The 18,268-nt window shown below is 40.0% G+C and overlaps 1 non-coding gene across 1 annotated transcript; it reads right to left on the reverse strand.

The window, feature by feature from the left end:
• Nucleotides 1–778: 778 nt before the first annotated feature.
• Nucleotides 779–854, reverse strand: TRNAG-ACC (transfer RNA glycine (anticodon ACC)). The gene has a single exon. It is a non-coding gene; the product is annotated as a tRNA-Gly (tRNA).
• Between the last annotated feature and the right edge of the window lie 17,414 nt (nt 855–18,268).

An 18,268-nucleotide genomic window follows, 5' to 3' on the forward strand; every position in this document is an offset into this window, starting at 1 on the left:
ATTATACATATATTTTTTCTTGTCAGGTCGGCAAAATATACGATATATTTTTTGGTGTGTTGCAGAATTTTAGTAATTAGTTTATGTGTGCGATGAGGTGAAAAAAGTTGAAAATCATAGGTCTAGCCTTTTAAGTATTGGAGAGAGACAGACATATGAATAGATTATTTTTAAAATTATAATAAATAACAGCTCTTGCAGAGGTATAATGAAAACACTTGGAAAACACTGCAGACAGAGCACCCAACTGCCAAGTATAATTGCAAGGTCTTCATGGAGGAGCTGGCGCTCTGGCTTGATCTTGGAGGAGGCACAGCAATTTGCCTGGTAAGAGGGTTTGTTTTTCCCCTAGAAAAATAAGTAACATATGCAAAAATGGTAGGCAATATTTCAGGAATGGTGTGAGATTTTCTACGGCTGTGGGATTATTGGGTCTTCAGTGTTTCCTTTTGGCGGTGAATAACACTGAACCAAACTTCTTTTTTTTTTTTTTTTCATTTTTCCGAAGCTGGAAATGGGGAGGCAGTCAGACAGACTCCCACATGTGCCTGACCGGGATCCACCCGGCATGCCCACCAGGGGGTGATGCTCTGCCCCTCTGGGGCATCACTCTGTTGCATCCAGAGCCATTCTAGCGCCTGAGGCAGAGGCCACAGAGCCATCTTCAGCGCCCAGGCCATCTTTGCTCCAGTGGAGCCTCAGCTGTGGGAGGGGAAGAGAGAGACAAAGAGGAAGGAGAGGGGGAGGGGTGGAGAAGCAGATGGGCGCTTCTCCTGTGTGCCCTGGCCGGGATTCGAACCTGGGACTCCTGCAAGGTAGGCTGACGCTCTACCGCTGAGCCAACCGGCCAGGGCCTAACCAAATTTCTAAGAAATCTGCAACATAAAAGAATTTTATTAATTCTTCTTATTTTGCATGTGTGTGTGTGTGTATGTGTGTGTGTGTGTGTGTGTGTGTTTGATGGTGTGTGTATGGGAGAGAGTGTATGTCTTGTTACTATTTTATTTAAAAAGCTAGACCTATCCGAAAATTGAGACTCTCTGATTGACATAACAGTGAGTTGACAAATGTGGGAGATAGGGAGAGTAAAAATGACAGACAAAGAAAGAGTTATACCTTTAAAAATAGATAGTTTTTGCACTATACTCTTTGTAAAGTGCTTGAATAGTTAGCCATGCATGTGTCTCAGAAAAATTAATTCATTTTTCAATGGAAGACGTTTCAGCATATATCTAGTTCATCACCCCATTTTCATAAGTGATGAAACCATGGTCCAGAGAAGTTGAGGCACTTGTACTAGAGCACAGCTAGTTGCAGGAATAAAGGAAAATAGAACTCAGATGTTTTGACTCTTGGTACAAAATCCTTTTCTTTATACCAAAACAGGTTTTAGACAAATGACGACCATGTCAATTATTTGATCAATAAATTTTTATTGATTATACTACAGTGGGACCCCTATTGTGCTGTGACCTTAAGAAATGCAAAATAAAAACCATATATGATAGGGAGACAACTCATTAAAATACTAGAAAAATAAAGTAATAATGAGAACCTGTCATAAGAATTGTTATTGCAGAACCTGGTGTTACCAAATGTTCATTCAGGTAAGAGTGAACACCCCCAAATCACAACCTTGATATTTTTATGTTGTTTGATACAAGCTGTGAATGAAAAGTAGATTTTATTTCCTGTGATCATTCTAATTATTTGCTATGTCTTCCTAAGCACTTTGCTGATCCTGTCTGATGTCAACACAACAACAAAAAACGTCACGATCAATTACTAGTGACTGACATGGCATTGAAATGGCCATCGGGCCAGGCTTGTCATACATGGTTTAAATATGTCAGGCTATCTCCAAACAGTTTTAAGAAAAGCATCAAAGATATCATCAGTATAGGAATAAGCATCCTACAGTGTACCTTTCTTCAAAGATCAAAGGCTTTTTCTCAACTAGAACTGTGAAGCTGAGACTGAAAACCACACTGAAGACTCCAGAGACTGACTGATGCCAAAAGATTATGTAAGCGTCACTAATGGGCTTACATGGGAAGATATTGCTGCCAATTATATTTCCATCCTGGCTATATTACTCATACCTTAAGATGATGTCACCGCGCGCGCGTGTGTGTGTGCGTGTGTGTGTGTGTGTGTGTGTGTGTGTGTGTGTGTGTATTTTATGACATGAGACCTGGAGAGGAAGAGAAAAGTTCCAGGCTGATTTTAGTGGAAGCTCTGGCATTCATAAACCACTTACCTGAATTATTTTTAAATCAGATTGTCCTTCAATCTTATGATTCAATCAAATAGCTAAATAGTTAAGTGTATTTTCTCAATACCGTGGTTATGCTCAAAGCCTTATAAAAGGTGTTCTTGGCTCATGAAGGCTGAATTAAAAGACATTCACTTGTGGTGGCTTTAAACCACATAGGATGACTCATCATCTTGGTTATATCCACTTGTGCTGAAGTTTGTTATGAGTAACTGTTGTGTTAAGTGCTCTCCATAAGTAGCATTATGCAAATCTATTTTTTTTCCCCCTTGATCGTTAAGACACTTTAACACAAAGGGATAGAATTCTACCTTGTAACCTCATCCTGGGTTGTTTTTCTATAGGAAGATTGCTTTGTGCCTGAAAGCTATGTGGGATATTTAAAGACTTGGGCAAATGATTAAAATTCTCCACCCTGGCAGCCTAGCCCTATACTTTACCTGTCATTCAACTCTTCTAAATGCCAGAAAGAAGGGTGGAGGCAGAGTAGAAGTCTTGTCACATGACCTTACCTTCCTCTCCAATCTCTTTTTCAAAGGCTCCTGCCATTGTCATTTACATTAGTGTTCTGTAGCCTGGCCTGTAGATAGAGAATTGCTCTTTTGTTGTGAGGTTTGATTTCTGTTACAGGTCAGAAAACAAAGATTTGCTAGACATTGGTTAGCTTTCTAAAGTGTTTTATAACCAGGACTTTCTGAACAGGAAAATAAAGCCTAAACATAAGGAAATCCTTGAAATATTAGCACACTGTATAGGTGCCCTGAGAGACAGGAGCAACATGGCTCTCAGTTTCTTGTGGAATCTAGAATTTAAGAATTTAACCAGACCCACACTTACGGCATCTAAGGGGCACTTGGGTAGAAAAAAAAAAAAGGCAGCAACTCAATAAATTCTACAGATATTTATGTACTACTCAGAGAAGAGGTACTGTAAAGCTGCAGGGATAGGAGACTGAGTTGGACTGCATGTGCAGCTTCCTGGAGGCCAGTTTCTAGTGCGAACAGTTTACTCATTAGCAATGGTCACAGAAGTATAGTCTCTGTAGTTGGAAGGGATCGAATGTCAGTTCAGAGTAGGATGAGACAGGGAATAGAATGTTCTCCCGTCTCATCCCACTCAGATCTATTTTGATGACAAATATGCAGACACAATGCAGTGCAGGAAAATAAAAGTAGGGACTCTGGAGCAAGTCTGTAGTCAACTCATTTCTTGTCCATTTGATGTCGGGCTGAGACATGGTTAGTCAATAACCAGAGGGGATTTTCTAAGTGTCTTCAAAATAGAGTCTGTTGTTCTAAGACCATAAAAAAATATCAGGATTAAACTGACAATGTGGGCCATAGTTTAGCCTAGGGTTATAACTTGTTAAATTATATAATGTGCTGTCATTTTCTTTGAATTTATTTTGTAGTGACTATGAATCTTCTTATTTTTTTAGAGTTACTTATAATTAATTTACTTCATTGGATTACCAAACAAATGCATACCTTTCCTGAGATGTTGAAAAAATACAGAAAATTTTAAAGAAGGAAAGGAAAGAAATCCATAATCCTACCCTCCCACTCCCCAGACTTCATCACTGTCAACAGTTGGAAACATTTTCTTTCAGAATTTTTTTAATGCACTTTGCTGTCATAAACTCTATTATAAGAGTATGATTTGTTATACAACCTGATATTTATTGGTAGAAGTAAACATGCTTATAATTTAACCAATCCCATATGGTTGACTATACTTTAATTTCTTCACAAATGTTATCATTCTTCATGGAAGAAGAAAGACTAAATTCAGCACTGCCAATCAAGATAGAAGAGCCAATTTGATGCATTTTACAAAAAGGGCCATATGCTTCATAAAATTCTCAAAAAATGGCAATGTGTTTAAAATCCAGGTCCATCTCTCATCTTTTGTATTCTCTGCAATGGAAACTATTGAGCAGGTAGCCATGAAGTAGCTGGTCTACGTGAGAAATTTCAGAGAGGAAATGATAAGATAGGAAATGAACTCCTTAACAAGCACTGTGCTAAGCATTGTTAGGGATTCAAGTATGCCCATGCGGAAAACATGGCAATGATTTTGCTTTAAAATGAGGAAAAAAGATGTGTCTTAAAAGGGGACATATTAATGTTATTACTATTATTAATGATTTAGCAACCATTTTTGAGTTCTGATATGTGTAAAACATTGTGCTTTATGTATATTAACTTATTTACTATTAGAAACTGTTGTTATTATCTCAGATAATACTAACAAAAACCAAGACTCAGAGAGAATAAGTTATTTGCTTAAGGTCACATGGATAGTGGGGGTGTGGTGCTGAGCATGCTCTCCATCCAAGTTTTCCCATCCTCTAGGTCTCACATCACGAATTGCCCCTCTCTATTGTAGACACTTTTTATGATATGACCCTGGTTTTAATTTTCCTCAAAGTACTTATTACTAATGATGCTATTCCCCCCTAGTTTGTTTGTTAATTGCTTATTTGCTCGATTAAAATATAACTTTCATAAAGTCATGGACTTTATCTGTTATCCTTATTACAGCACCCTCATCATCCAGGACAATATCTAGTAACTAGCTGATGATCCATAAATACGTTGTTGAGACAAAGAATATGGCAGGTAAAGAGCCTGGCATCTTCCCTCACAGAACTGATAGGCTCGTCAATTCTAGGGTACACACCAGAGTTGCATTTGTATTTGGTAAATGGTGTTATTCAGAGTCTCTAAGAATTATAGTTCTGCGGGAAGAAGGGTGAGACATAGTTCACACCCACTTGTGGGTGCTTAGAAAAAGACCCAGGAAGAGGCCAGGATTAAGCAGGACCCAGGACATATAAATTGCTTGAAAACATATCTTTTACTTTGTTCTAAGTCATCTAAGCCCAGCCCTGGTGATTCAAGAAATGAAAGAGAGCCTCTTTGAAGGAAGAGCTGGGAAACCCCATAGCCTTGATAAAAACACATGAAATGAGATGCTAACACCCCACATTGATCACCCTAGCAAGCCTGACTGCAGATGTTTATCCTAATCCTCCAATCCAGACACTTCCCTGAGATATGGTCAGGAGGGCTAATTGCTTCCATACATAAAAACGGAAACGCTCTCAGCCCAAGCAGCCGGCAAGATCTACATTAGCAGGAACAGCGGTAGACCCTGGGGCCGCGTCTCTGGTGAAAGAATAAAGCAGTGTCCGACCAGTGACAGCAACATCCATAACATCCAAATTGGATTCTTCCCTTGAAAATGAGCCACAGACTCCATCTCTCCCCCAACTGCTGCATATTAACAAACGTTAAAAAAAAAAAAAAAAATCTAACCGGGAGAAGAGATTTTCCTTGTTTTATTAGACTTTAAAATCACCCCGGACTCAATCTGGCACCAGAAGTGAATCCACAACAGCCTCAAAGGGAATGGATGGAAAAACAAATGACGTAGTTGAGTTTCTATATCAATCCATCAATTGAAGGATGGAAATAAGCATAAACGGATGCCTTCAAGCAGGAAAGTGAGACAAGGACTCACATCTCATAGCTTAATAGATAACAGGATGAGTTACTCTCAGGGTGGGAGCCGTGCCCAAGCTCAGGGCCTCTGATAAACCAAACAGAAAACGGCCTGTCGAGACACCACGCCGGGCTGGGTTTCCTGGTGGCATTTAGATCACTCATGTGGGGGCTGAAAGAGAGAGGTTAGTCATATATTAGGGACCGAACTCTCTGGATCCATCTGCGGAGCAGTTCTTAAAATGTTTTATTGATGGTATGATAGAGTGATGATTAATAATAGCCCATGATATGGAAAACAACATGCCTGGTTGATCATTAGAAAGTGAACGACAAGGAATAAAGGATTGCAATGTACTTAATTCGATTTTTTTTTTCCTCCTGTTACCAGAAATATATGGCATGGCTCTAGCCTTGAAAGAGCATACGATCTTTCTGAAAAGAGAAATATAGATGTGAAAAGTCTCCTTAACATTTTTCTTAATCTTCTTAACAAACAGATTTTTGATATTTCTGAAAGATGCCGCCTACATCTTTCTCCTCACAGAGAACATCACTGGAGAATAGAAAGCCACCCAGTTTCACTGGAACCTAATGGAATGGCTCTGACAGGCACTATCTTAAGTTCTGAGTTGCACAAAACCCGTATGGCAACTCCATAAAATGAACCACAATGTCATGAACGTGCCAAAGTGTGGACCGCGGGTTCTTATTTATGTCCCTTAATGCCCTGTAATTTAAAGAAGATTTTTTTTTAAAGCTAGATATAATCATAAAGATTATTTCATGGTCAAAAGTAAAATAATTAATATGTCCTTAGCTACCTTATACTTACCCTTCCTGGATAAACGTTTCCATGAAGACAATTTTATTCTAATATGGGTCTGATTTCTTTTTAATGAGCAATTCTATCCCAGACTCTCTATTCCTTCACCTCAGTGCACTTCTTGAATCTAAAAGGAAACACTCCAGGAGCAACACAAATTCAATTAAGAAAATTATTCAACTCCTACTAGCTGTGGCATACTGTAAGGAGTAAGTAGGCAGGGTCCCTGTTCTCACAGAGGTGAGGCTCTGGCGGGCGTTGGGGCAGCCAGGTTTCATACAAATAGATAGGCAGCTAGACAAGAAGAATGTCATAGGTGATAAGTGCTCAACTGAGACAGAACACATGCCTTGTTAGAGAGTGGCCAGATGGCTGCTTTTTCATTGTGTGGTTTTTTGTGTTTTTTTTAATGAATGGTCAAAGAAGACTCCTCTAAGAAGTTGACAGTACAATATGAAGGGCCAGGTGGATTGCAGATCAAGCCACCTTCAAAAGAAAGATAAGAACATTCAAAACTAAGCGAAGAGCACGTGCAAAGACAAAAAGGAGAGTTTGGCCTCTGGGTCCCACAGGGGAAGCATGGCGTAAGAGAGAGCTAAACACGGGACAGCTGGGCGGCAAGGCTTCGTTCATCAGAGAAGGAGGACAGGATTATGCTCTTAAGTGAGAGAGAATTTTACAAAGAAATAGGACACAGTTTGACTCAGAGTTTAAAAGTGTTCTTCCAGCTTCCATGTCAGGAATATAGAGTGTGGGGGCAGAGGTAGAAGGCATCGATTGCAAAGGTCCAGCAAAGAGAAGGTAGAAACCTGGACCAGGGTAAAAATGGCGGAATTGGTGGAAGGAGTAACATCCAGGGTATATGTGAGAGCTAGAAGTAGAACACAGAAATTCCAGACCACGTCCCGTTACATGAAACAATTCTGAAAGTCTTAAGTCTCAAAGTTTACATGTCATAAATAAGGGTTCAACTTTTAGAAATTTGTCCAGAGATGTATGAATGAGAAAAACTATTCAGCGTTCAAGGTTAAAAAAAAAGTATAAGGGAAACAAAATGGGGATTTTTAGATGTCTATCAAGATAAAGCTACTTAGATAAGTTGTGGATAAAGTATTTTCAGTTCTGATTACTTATGGTGTGAGTTTATATTTATGAACATGAAAGTATATCAGTATAGGTATTGTTAAAAAGAAGAAAGAAAATTGAATATTTACATTCATACAGTTTGTGCATAGAAAACTGTGGAAGGAAATACACAAAGCTATTTCTTCTTTTTTTAACATTTATTTATTGATTTTTAGATAGTGATGAAAAAGAGAGAGCAAGAAACATTGGTTTGCTGTTCCACTTATTTAGGCATTCATTGTTTGATTCTTGCTTGGATGTGCCCTGGTTGGGGTTGGAACTCTCAACCTTGGTGTACTGGGACAACACTAACCAACTGAGCCACCTGGCCAGGGCCCACAAAGCTATTTCTTACTGACTCTTTTTTTTATGAGTACATGTTACATTTTATCATTTAAAAATAGCAATAATAAATATATTCCCATCAAAGAAAAAGGGTTATTCAGCACCCACCTCAGTATCTTCATATTTATGGCTTTGTATAAACTATTTATGCAAATTTTTAGATATCCAGGTGTCAGTTCTCTATAGATTAAAATTTTTCTAACTGCCATGTATCTGTCTGCTAAGTCATTAACAATTTTTCAACTTACATCAATGCCCTCCAGAGCAGGCTTTAAAAACAGAAGTACCAACAAGACTTTTTACTGGCATTTAATACCAGAAAATGAGTGCCAAATTTTTATTTCTTTGATATGACACTTATTTTTTCATCAATGGATCTTTTACAAAACAGGGGCACCAGTGATTGTAACTAGTGGTTTTCTTGGACCTTCGTCAGGGAGCTTGTACCATAACTGATTTTGCTTCTCTAACATTGTCAAACCACACTAAAAGCATTCTGCTCACATGTTGTTTAATGCATTTCTACTCAACACCATACAGAAATAGACAAAAGACAGCATATTTTAATTGTTTAAATTGCAAGGTTAAATATTCCTGGTATGGTACAAGAGCGCTTGTGGTAAATATCTTCTATACTAAAATAATTTTCTGAGATGCCTTGCATGTATTTATTAGCATAGTCTTTCTGCTTCTTCCCTCCATTTTTGTACCTCTTTTTTCTTTACTGCTTCTTCTTTCTTTCCTTCTTTATTCATTAGGTTTAATTATTCACTCATCTATTAATTTGATAAATAGTTATTGAGTCCTACAATGTTCCAGACATTGCTAACTGCTGATGATTAAAAATGAGGTTGGCAGAGAATGTTTTCCTCAAAGAACCTGGAGCCCATCTAATGGGAAAGACAGAAACAGAAAGATCAAAAGAAAAACCATGCTAATGATGGAGTTTTTAGTGTGGACGGTGTTGATTTTTAAAACATAAAAGGAAAGTTTTTTTTAAAAAAAAGGAGAATCATTTCTTCTTTATGGGCCAACATCTTAGGTCTTGATCACTATAGTTAGTATTCTAGACTAAAATAGAATTTGGTGCAAAAAATTGAGAAGCAATCTTGGGATGGGGGGGATGGGGTCTTCTTGATGTCTGAGCAGCTGCACAAACATCACCAGGCTCAGCTGTGGCACGGCCCCAGGGCAGGGCAGGGCAGGGCAGGAAGGGCGATGCCCATGGAGGCTAAGGTGTGGCACGGCCCCAGGGCAGGGCAGGGCAGGGCAGGAAGGGCGATGCCCATGGAGTTGCAGAGGCGGGGGCTGAGGGAGGGCTGGCACTGTCAGGGCGCACTTGCACCCGGGCAGCTGAAGCACAGCGACTGGCACTGCCAGGGCGCACTTGTACCCGGGCAGCTGAAGCACAGCGACTGGCACTGTCAGGGCGCACTTGCACCCGGGCAGCTGAAGCACAGCGACTGGCACTGTCAGGGCGCACTTGTACCCGGGCAGCTGAAGCACAGCGACTGGCACTGTCAGGGCGCACTTGCACCCGGGCAGCTGAAGCACAGCGACTGGCACTGTCAGGGCGCACTTGCACCCGGGCAGCTGAAGCACAGCGACTGGCACTGTCAGGGCGCACTTGCACCCGGGCAGCTGAAGCACAGCGACTGGCACTGCCAGGGCGCACTTGCACCCGGGCAGCTGAAGCACAGCGACTGGCACTGTCAGGGCGCACTTGCACCCGGGCAGCTGAAGCACAGCGACTGGCACTGCCAGGGCGCACTTGCACCCGGGCAGCTGAAGCACAGCGACTGGCACTGCCAGGGCGCACTTGCACCCGGGCAGCTGAAGCACAGCGACTGGCACTGTCAGGGCGCACTTGTACCCGGGCAGCTGAAGCACAGCGAAGGTTCAGAGATGGGCGGGAGAGAGCTAAAGAGGTTGGTAAGAATTCTTCCCCAGGCTAGACGGAACCCCTCTGACACGGGAACCTCAGTTCTTTCTTACAGATCCCACTGCCTCATGCCAAGGAGCCCCAGGCTACCCAAAGTGGCTGCCATCCTAACTGCAGAGTGACTCAGACAGCCCTGAAACCAGGTGATCGGATGTGCAAGCTGGCTGGTTGCCACTGCAGAAGCCATTTTTCCCTGGAGACGTATGAAATAGTACCTGAAGTGTGTTGCTCTCAGGGCCTTTGTCCCAGTCTCAGACTCAGACCAGAGGCCACCGCCTTGGGCTCCAGCCTTTAGGGACCTCTCCTCTGGTTGTCCTTTGGTCATGCTGCTCTCTGTAGAGGAAAGCATTCAAAAGACCTAGGGAACATGACCGCACAAGGAGTTGATGGACCACTGCTCTTACTTGGTAAATATCAGAGGTATACCATGTCCTGGAATTTCCTCCCCAGTTGTCCCCAACTCTTGTTTCAGGCTACCTGCGTGCTTTCCCCCAGAAGTGTCCAAAGGGGCAGCTGTTTACAAGGTGGGGAGCTGGGTAGCGTCACTGTGAACGAAGCTTCGGGGTGCCTCTTGGTTGTCAGCATGTGAACATGTGAGGCCCCCAGCTGTATACAGTGGGACAGGGGTGGGAAAAGAAGGAAAGATTGTTTCTGGAACTGAAGGATGTTGCCAGAGGCCAGTGGCACAAGGGACCCATTACTGATGTAGAATCATCAGGAATCCAAGACTAGTAAATCTGATCCTCAACTCCGAGGTCCTTATAAAGTTATATCCACTAAGGACGGTACACAGATTCTGTGGTGTGCTACAGCCAGCTCAGAAAGTCTTGGGAGAGCCGGTTGTTATCATCCCTTGTGGGTGGAGCACAGAGCGCATTCCTAGCAGCTGAGGCTGATGCAATGCTGTGAGAACACTCCAGCTCCCTAAGCCTCCTGGGCACACCCAGGAAGGAAGCTCGCCTGCTATAAGGAAGTGACTCAGCGCCAACCACGCAGCTCCCTGATCTTTTCAGCCATTGGCTTTGAGGAACATGCTGTAACACCCTATAGGCTGAACCTGTGTATATAAGCTAGCTTACTTCCTGAATGAAGTGGATCTGTGTCACTGAACCTGGTCCCTGGAGTTGGGTCTTTGCATTGCTGTTGTCCTCACCCCCGGCAGGACTTGTCCACAATCCCTTTGCATCCCATATTCAGTGGCATCATATTGGTCGCGTAAAACTGATCATGGTGAATCTGTACTCTAGACATCAGCCAATTCTACGAATTGGCATTCCCACCACTGCCCTCTTAGAGACCCAATGCTAAACATTGGTTTTAACACTATGGTATTAAATATACTCTATTTAATGGCCTATGAGTTTAATTTATAACTTTTAATCTTTTAAACGTGCGGTATGTGGGTCTGTATACTTTACAAATGTCAGGGGTAAATTCCTCAGGGCAAAGATGGGTGATTGCATAGATACTGAAACTCCCTGAGAGACAGAGGGCCATGGCACACCAGACAGAAAAAAGGGTGACAATTCTCTCCTGGTACCATATGATGGTCACAAATGTCTATGATAAGATTCACTCTTTATTTGTTCTATCCCCATAGCTTAACAGCATAGGATTGTTGGAAATCTGTCAGGATATGTGATATTAAAAGGGTGAACAATCAGATTTTGTGGTTATAGGCTTAGATGGCTCCCCCTTTTGAGAAATGAAAAGAAAGGGTTTTTTTTTTATTTTAATTTAATTTAATTTGTTTTAGCTCTCTAGAACTCAGGAGTAACAAGGCCAGGTTATAAGATTATAAAGAATAGGAAACACCATTATAAGGAGCTTGTTTTATATGGGGGTGCATCCTAGAAATCTCCTTAACATAGATTTAGATATCTTCCAGGCCATTGTCTCTGACTTTTTTTTTCTATTTTAGGTTCCAGGAAAGGTTTCTTTAACTAATATCTTGAAATTCAAGTCTAACTTAATCTAAACTGCCTATATCTGGTTTTCCATACTTTAAAGTATATTAAAAAATACCTGAGAAAGTAATTAAAATGATGATTTTCATCCCTCAGATGTTGGGTCAGGTCCAGAAATTTGAATTTTTAACAAACTTCCCAGGTTTTCTTTTAATGAACACAGTCTATGGACAGTATATTGAAAATATTAACTCAGTTTCTAATATCAAATTTTAATAATTCCTTTCAACTATTTGGTATCATAGAAATGAACTAAATTTAATTGGTGGATTTAGCCAACTCAGACACCACAGGTGTTATAAACTGAATTTCCCCCCCCCCCCCAACCCCCAATTCATATGTTGAAGGTCTAATATGACTGTATTCGGAGATTAGGACTTTAAGGAGCTAATTAAATGAAGTATACTTATAAAGAGAGGAAGACACCAGGAGTGCATACACATATAGGAAGGGCCATATGTAGACAGAGCAAGAAGGTGACCGTCTGCAAGCCAGGAAGAGCAGGCTCACCCACACCAACCCTGCCAGCCTTTTGATCTTGGACTTTCAGCCTCCAGAACTCTAAGAATCTGAATTTCCATTGTTTTAAGGCAACCAGTCTGTGATATTCCATACAGCAGCCCAAGAAGACTAATACTATAAGCTAAACATTTTCATAAGAAGTGGCAAATGTCAGATGAAGTCAGTGTGATGTTCTTTAGCATGAAGAACTTATCTCTGCTGGAATCTCATGTTTAATTTCATCACGCTTTGACGGCAGGACTGTTCACAGTGGTCAGACCAAATGCCCTGATTCTGAAAATCTTTGTACGAGCACTTCCTAGGACCGACTCTCAAATTTCTTTTCCCTGTGCTTTCATGATTGACCGATATTTCCTGTGGCAAATTCATGTTCATTTTTTCCTTTAGCTTTTTAAACACAATATGCTTAGTGTTTGGTCTTTCTATCCAAAGACAGATCCTCTGTATTTTTCTAAGATGACTTCACATGTCTCTATTCAAAGTCATTCACTATGAGCTGCCTAGTCCTATTTGCAGAGAAATATCTCATTTTGGTGTGTGTACTGGGCATTTCAGAGCTTAGGGTGAGGAGAGGGTCTACCATGCATGCTCCAAAGTGAATTGTCCTTCAGTTTGGACTTCCAGAGTAGATCAAAGAATGGAAATAGGAAAGAATAATACAGCAAACCTATGTTTCTTGAGACAGTTGGTAGGAAGACAAAATATTTTCTTAGTAGGCAGAATAACTGATTAAGTGGGAAACTTCACCTCATGACCGTAACGGATAACCGAGTGTCTATACTTATTAAAATAGATGTCCCGGCATCCATAAAATGTGTTTCAATGTCTACTTCTTCTGAATACAGATTATTTTTTCCCTAGTCACTTTTCAATTGTAAGTATCTATTATAAATAAGTTAGTTTTAAATAAGCTATTTCTAAAAGCCCAGGGAAGTATATTTTTCACATTTCTTTTTATTTGCCATGGTAAAAAAAAGAAACCTCTGTCTCAGTCCCCGTGATTATTAAGTCATTTCTCCACAGCTTCCCAGGGACCCTCCGCTAACTAATTTCCATTTTCAGTTGCTGATCACTATGCTCATTCAACTAGAGTGATGGAGTTTCTTTTCATTGGTTTTAAAATAGGGTATTTTATGGAAGGTTTCTGCATATCGCTGTGGAAGGTGCCGTATGCCATTTGTTTTTGTTAAAAGTTTTATTCTGGTCATACGTGACTGGGGATGCCTGATGGGCCATTCGCTCCTGAATTTCCTGAGTTTATTGCTGGAGAAATGTAGTCTTCGTGTATCACAGAGAATGGAAGGAAATACTATTTATTATTAATAATTATCGTTTCTCTCTGCCAATGCCTTGCCCAAGGTGCCTTATCATATCATTCCCATTTCCAGAGAAATACACTGAGGACCAAATAAGTGAAGCATGTTAGCTTAGGTACAGAATGGCATGAAGTGGTGAACTGTACAGCTTCTTCTATTAAGAAGTGATGATAACTGACATGAATGTAACATGATCAATTTCCTAGGGCTTTCCATTTTAACACCGAAGTCCTTGCACTCTGTCAATCCTGGGCAAACTGGGACGGTCAGTCACCTTACCAAGTCCTCGGATCTTTTCATGGTGCCGCAGAGTTGGTTCGTGTTACGGTTTTATCTATAGATTTACTAAATCGAGTATTTTAAAAGAATATATTAGCATAAAGTAGACACTACATTAAAACTTTTTTTTATTTTCATTTTTTTCTTGGTTTAGAGAGAGAGAAAGAGAGAGTCAGAAACATCAATCAGTTTTCTGAATGTGCCCTGACCAGTAATCAAACCGGCAACCTTTGCATACCAGGACAATGTTTTAAGCAACCAAGCTATCCGGCCAGGGTTAGTTAAAAATATTAACTGGAGTTTTTCTTAGAATTAGTTAGCGAGGCCATTTCATGCTCATTGTTTTCAAGATAGAGTGTTCAACAGAGAATAAGGAGGTATTTCTTGGTCTGTTTCAAGTTTCGTTCCTCAAAGAAACCTGGAAAGCCTATAATAAGGACAATAAATTTGGCAGCATACATGATGATGTATAAATAAGAATTTATAACACTGAAAATGATGATGATGATGATGATGATGATGATGATGATGATGATAGTAAACTATTTTGGACAGTTGTTACAATATCGCAGATATTTTTCTCAGTGTTTGACAAGTGTTGTGTTACAATTTCCATATGAATTGTGTACACTTTATCCTACATATGGGGAAGTAAGGCACAGGGAGACTGGGTAAAGTTTTCAAGTTCACACAAGGATTACGGCAGATCCCACATTCAACCATAAGTAACGTGGCTCCAGATGGTGTGCTTTTAAGTACTGTGCTCTGCTGCTTCAGAAATAACATTGGTTGTAGACAGAGAGGGTCAATTAGAGGGGGAGGGATGAGGAATTAGATTCCAGCCGTTCCTTGAGAAGAAACTCAATAACTACTCAATCTTTCAGGGGCTGAGCCTTGGGGAGAACAGATAAGAAAATCAAGATATATTTAGAAGGAATCTGAGAAAAGAGTGAATTTATGTTCCGTTCCCAATTAAACCCAAAAAAGGGAAAGATCTCAGAGTTGAAACCACCTTGTGATTAGCCTAAGAATTCACTTCTAAAGTAACAGGGATCAATTAAGATTTGCTTCGTTTGTGCACAGAAAACCCCCCAAATGATGGAAGCTCAACTAAATAAGTAAATTCCGTTCTTTTTGTTCAAGAAGTCTATACACAGTAATTCCATGAATGTCAAGTGACAGGTTCCTTTATCACCATCATTTCTTATTTTCCAAAATGGCTCCAAATGAATGTGTGTGAAGTCATCACATTCATTTTTAAAAGCAGAAAGGAGGTTGAGAGAGAGAGAGAGAGAGAGAACAAAGGAACATTCTTTCTTCCAAAGTCTCACCCAACAACGTCCCCTTATACCTCGGTTGACCAGAGTTTAGTCACATTGCCCATGTGGTAGTAAGTATACAAAAAAGTGCAGTGTTTTATTAGGCATACTGCCATTTTTACACAAAATAAAAGTTCGGTTTTAACTAGGTTCAGGAGAGAATAGATAGTGTGTATAAACCGGCACTTTCAATCAGTAGACTCATATGTTAGCAATAGAAAAACAGTAATGGAAGGAATCAAGTAGCCCCTGAGTGGAAACAGTATGACCCAGCAATACTGAGGGATTCCTGAGTGCCAGAACATCCAAAATTACCTAAAAGATATTCAGACCCAGAAGACCCTAAGGCCAAGAGGGAGGTACAACACAGCAGCAACCCTCAAGGCAAATGAAAATAAACAAGTTGAGAAATGATCTTCCCTGACATGTAATACTGTGTAAACCCTCCCATTATTAAATCCTTCTTAAGTCCCTGAGAACTTGATACAATTCTAGATAAAGGATCTAGGAGCCTCAGTTGTGCTGAAATTCAATTTATTTCCACCACAGCATATTGGGGTGGACAGATTCATTTCAATTTAAGAATAGTTACATTTCTTTCACGTTTAAAATTGTAGACTGAGATTTGTAAAAATCACACGTGTAAGTGAAAATAGGGATGCCTCATTACTCGTTGGTAACAAGGTTGTGCTTGGAGCCAAATGAATATTTATGGTACCCTTTGATACCATTTGATTATGTCCCAACCCCTTCAGACCCTGTGAGTGTCACTATAAGTAATTCGGCACATAAATAAGCAATTTCATTTTGAATTATAACGCATATTTTGAATTCAACTGCATTCATTTGGGGGCCCTGCCCTGACAAAGTTCTATAACCTGGATGGCTTAAACAACAGAAATCATTTTCTTCCAGTTCTGGAGACTAGAAGTCTGAGTTCAAGGTGTTGTTAGAATTGGTTTCTTCTGAGGTCTCTCATCTTGGCTTGTAGATAGTCCCTCTTTCCCTAGGTCTTCACATTGTCTTCCTTCTATGTACGTCTGTGTCCTAATCTCTACTTTTTTTTTTTATAAAGACACCAATTATATTGGAATAGGGCCAATCTAATGACCTCACTTTAATTTAATAACCTTTTGAGAGGCCCTATCTCTAAATATAGTCACATTCTGAAGTTCTGGGAGTTAGAATTTCAACATATAAATTTGAGGAGACATGGTTCAGTTCTTAACACCAACTTTGCACCAACTTGATCCTGTGCTTATTATGCTATTGGGTTGCACTTCAGGATGACAGAAAGCTCAAGTCCTCATTATCAATAAGGACTATTGATTGAGTACCATCCGTGTGCCAGACCCTCTGTTTGGAGTTATAGGATCATAAGACCCTAGGTCGCCAGCTTGAGCACAGGTTCATCTGGTTTGAGCAAAGCTCACCAGCTTGGACACAACATCGCTGGCTCAAGCAAGGGGTTACTCGGTCTGCTGTAGCCCCCCAATCAAGGCACATATGAGAAAGCAATCAATGAACAACTAAGGTGTTGCAACGAAAAACTAATGATTGATGCTTCTCATCTCTCTCCGTTTCTGTCTCTCTGTCCTTATCTATCCTTCTCTCTGACTCTCTCTCTGTCTCTGCAAAAAAAAAAAAAAAAAAAAAAAATTATCCTTCCATGGAGGCAGGGAAGGGTTCAAATACTTAAATTATAAGTGAGCTTAGTGCTTTAGAATAACAAGTTTGTAATAAGCATACATGATGTAACTGAGTCGAGTTATGATATTTAGTAGTTGTGTAACCCTGGTTACGCATGTTAACTTTTCATTTTAAAGTATAGATAATCAGTTTTATATCAAGTTTTGTTAAATAACATGCTATATGACAAGAGCAATTTTTAAGCTCTAATCACACTCTACAATAGTTATTTCTGGAATCTATATTAATATTAATTATACATTGTGGTTTTCATGATGAGAAACACCCTCCATTATCTCTATGCATGTTCATTTTACTCATGAAAGGCCCCCCGATCCATTAGAAATTTCTGCACAGCTCTTTCTGATACTGCTGCCATTCTGCTTGGTAGGACTGAAGAGCACAAGGACGATATTCCTGTAGAGTCTATCACGCTCACCAGCTCTGTGTACAAGATGCTCTTTCTTTGTCTAGTTGACTTAATAGACACTGATTGAGGGCTTTTCTATGTCACTTTTCTCAGTATTATACATACTTTTTCAGGCTGTTCAAAACATCAGAGTATTGGGCTAGCAGATTAGGAAGAGGGCCTAGATGTGAAGAAATATTAAAAATCATTCTGTATCAGTTAGGTTTAGACAAGGTTATGTTGCCAGAATAAAATAATCCCAAATCTCAGTGGCTAAAAGTTTATTTCTTGCTCACACTACATATCCAACACAAGCAAGAAAGACTTTTTTCTTATTGTCATTTAAGAATAAGGTATAAGATAGGCTTTCCCTTAACATGTGTGCCCACCAAGAGAAAGTGGTAAATTATATAATTTGTACACACACAGATTACTTCAGCTCATATTTTCTGGGTTAAAGCAAGTCAAGTGGTTATGCTTAACTCCTACCATGTGTTTGGAAGAGAGATGGAAATAGTGAATAGCAATAATGTCTATCACTTAATAAATCATTTAATCCCTTTTACATGAGCAAAGGCTACTGTGTTTCAAGAAATGGTCTATGCACTGAAGATATAGGAGTAAACAGATTTCTCTTTGTCTTCATAAACCTTATGTGCTAATGGTTATATAATATGTCATGAGTGTACATCTGATGGATGATATCAAAGCAAGAAAAGTGGGTAGAGATGGTTTAGAGTGATTGCAA

The sequence above is a fragment of the Saccopteryx leptura genome, chromosome 5 (genome assembly GCF_036850995.1).
Source record: "Saccopteryx leptura isolate mSacLep1 chromosome 5, mSacLep1_pri_phased_curated, whole genome shotgun sequence".
Taxonomy (NCBI): domain Eukaryota; kingdom Metazoa; phylum Chordata; class Mammalia; order Chiroptera; family Emballonuridae; genus Saccopteryx; species Saccopteryx leptura.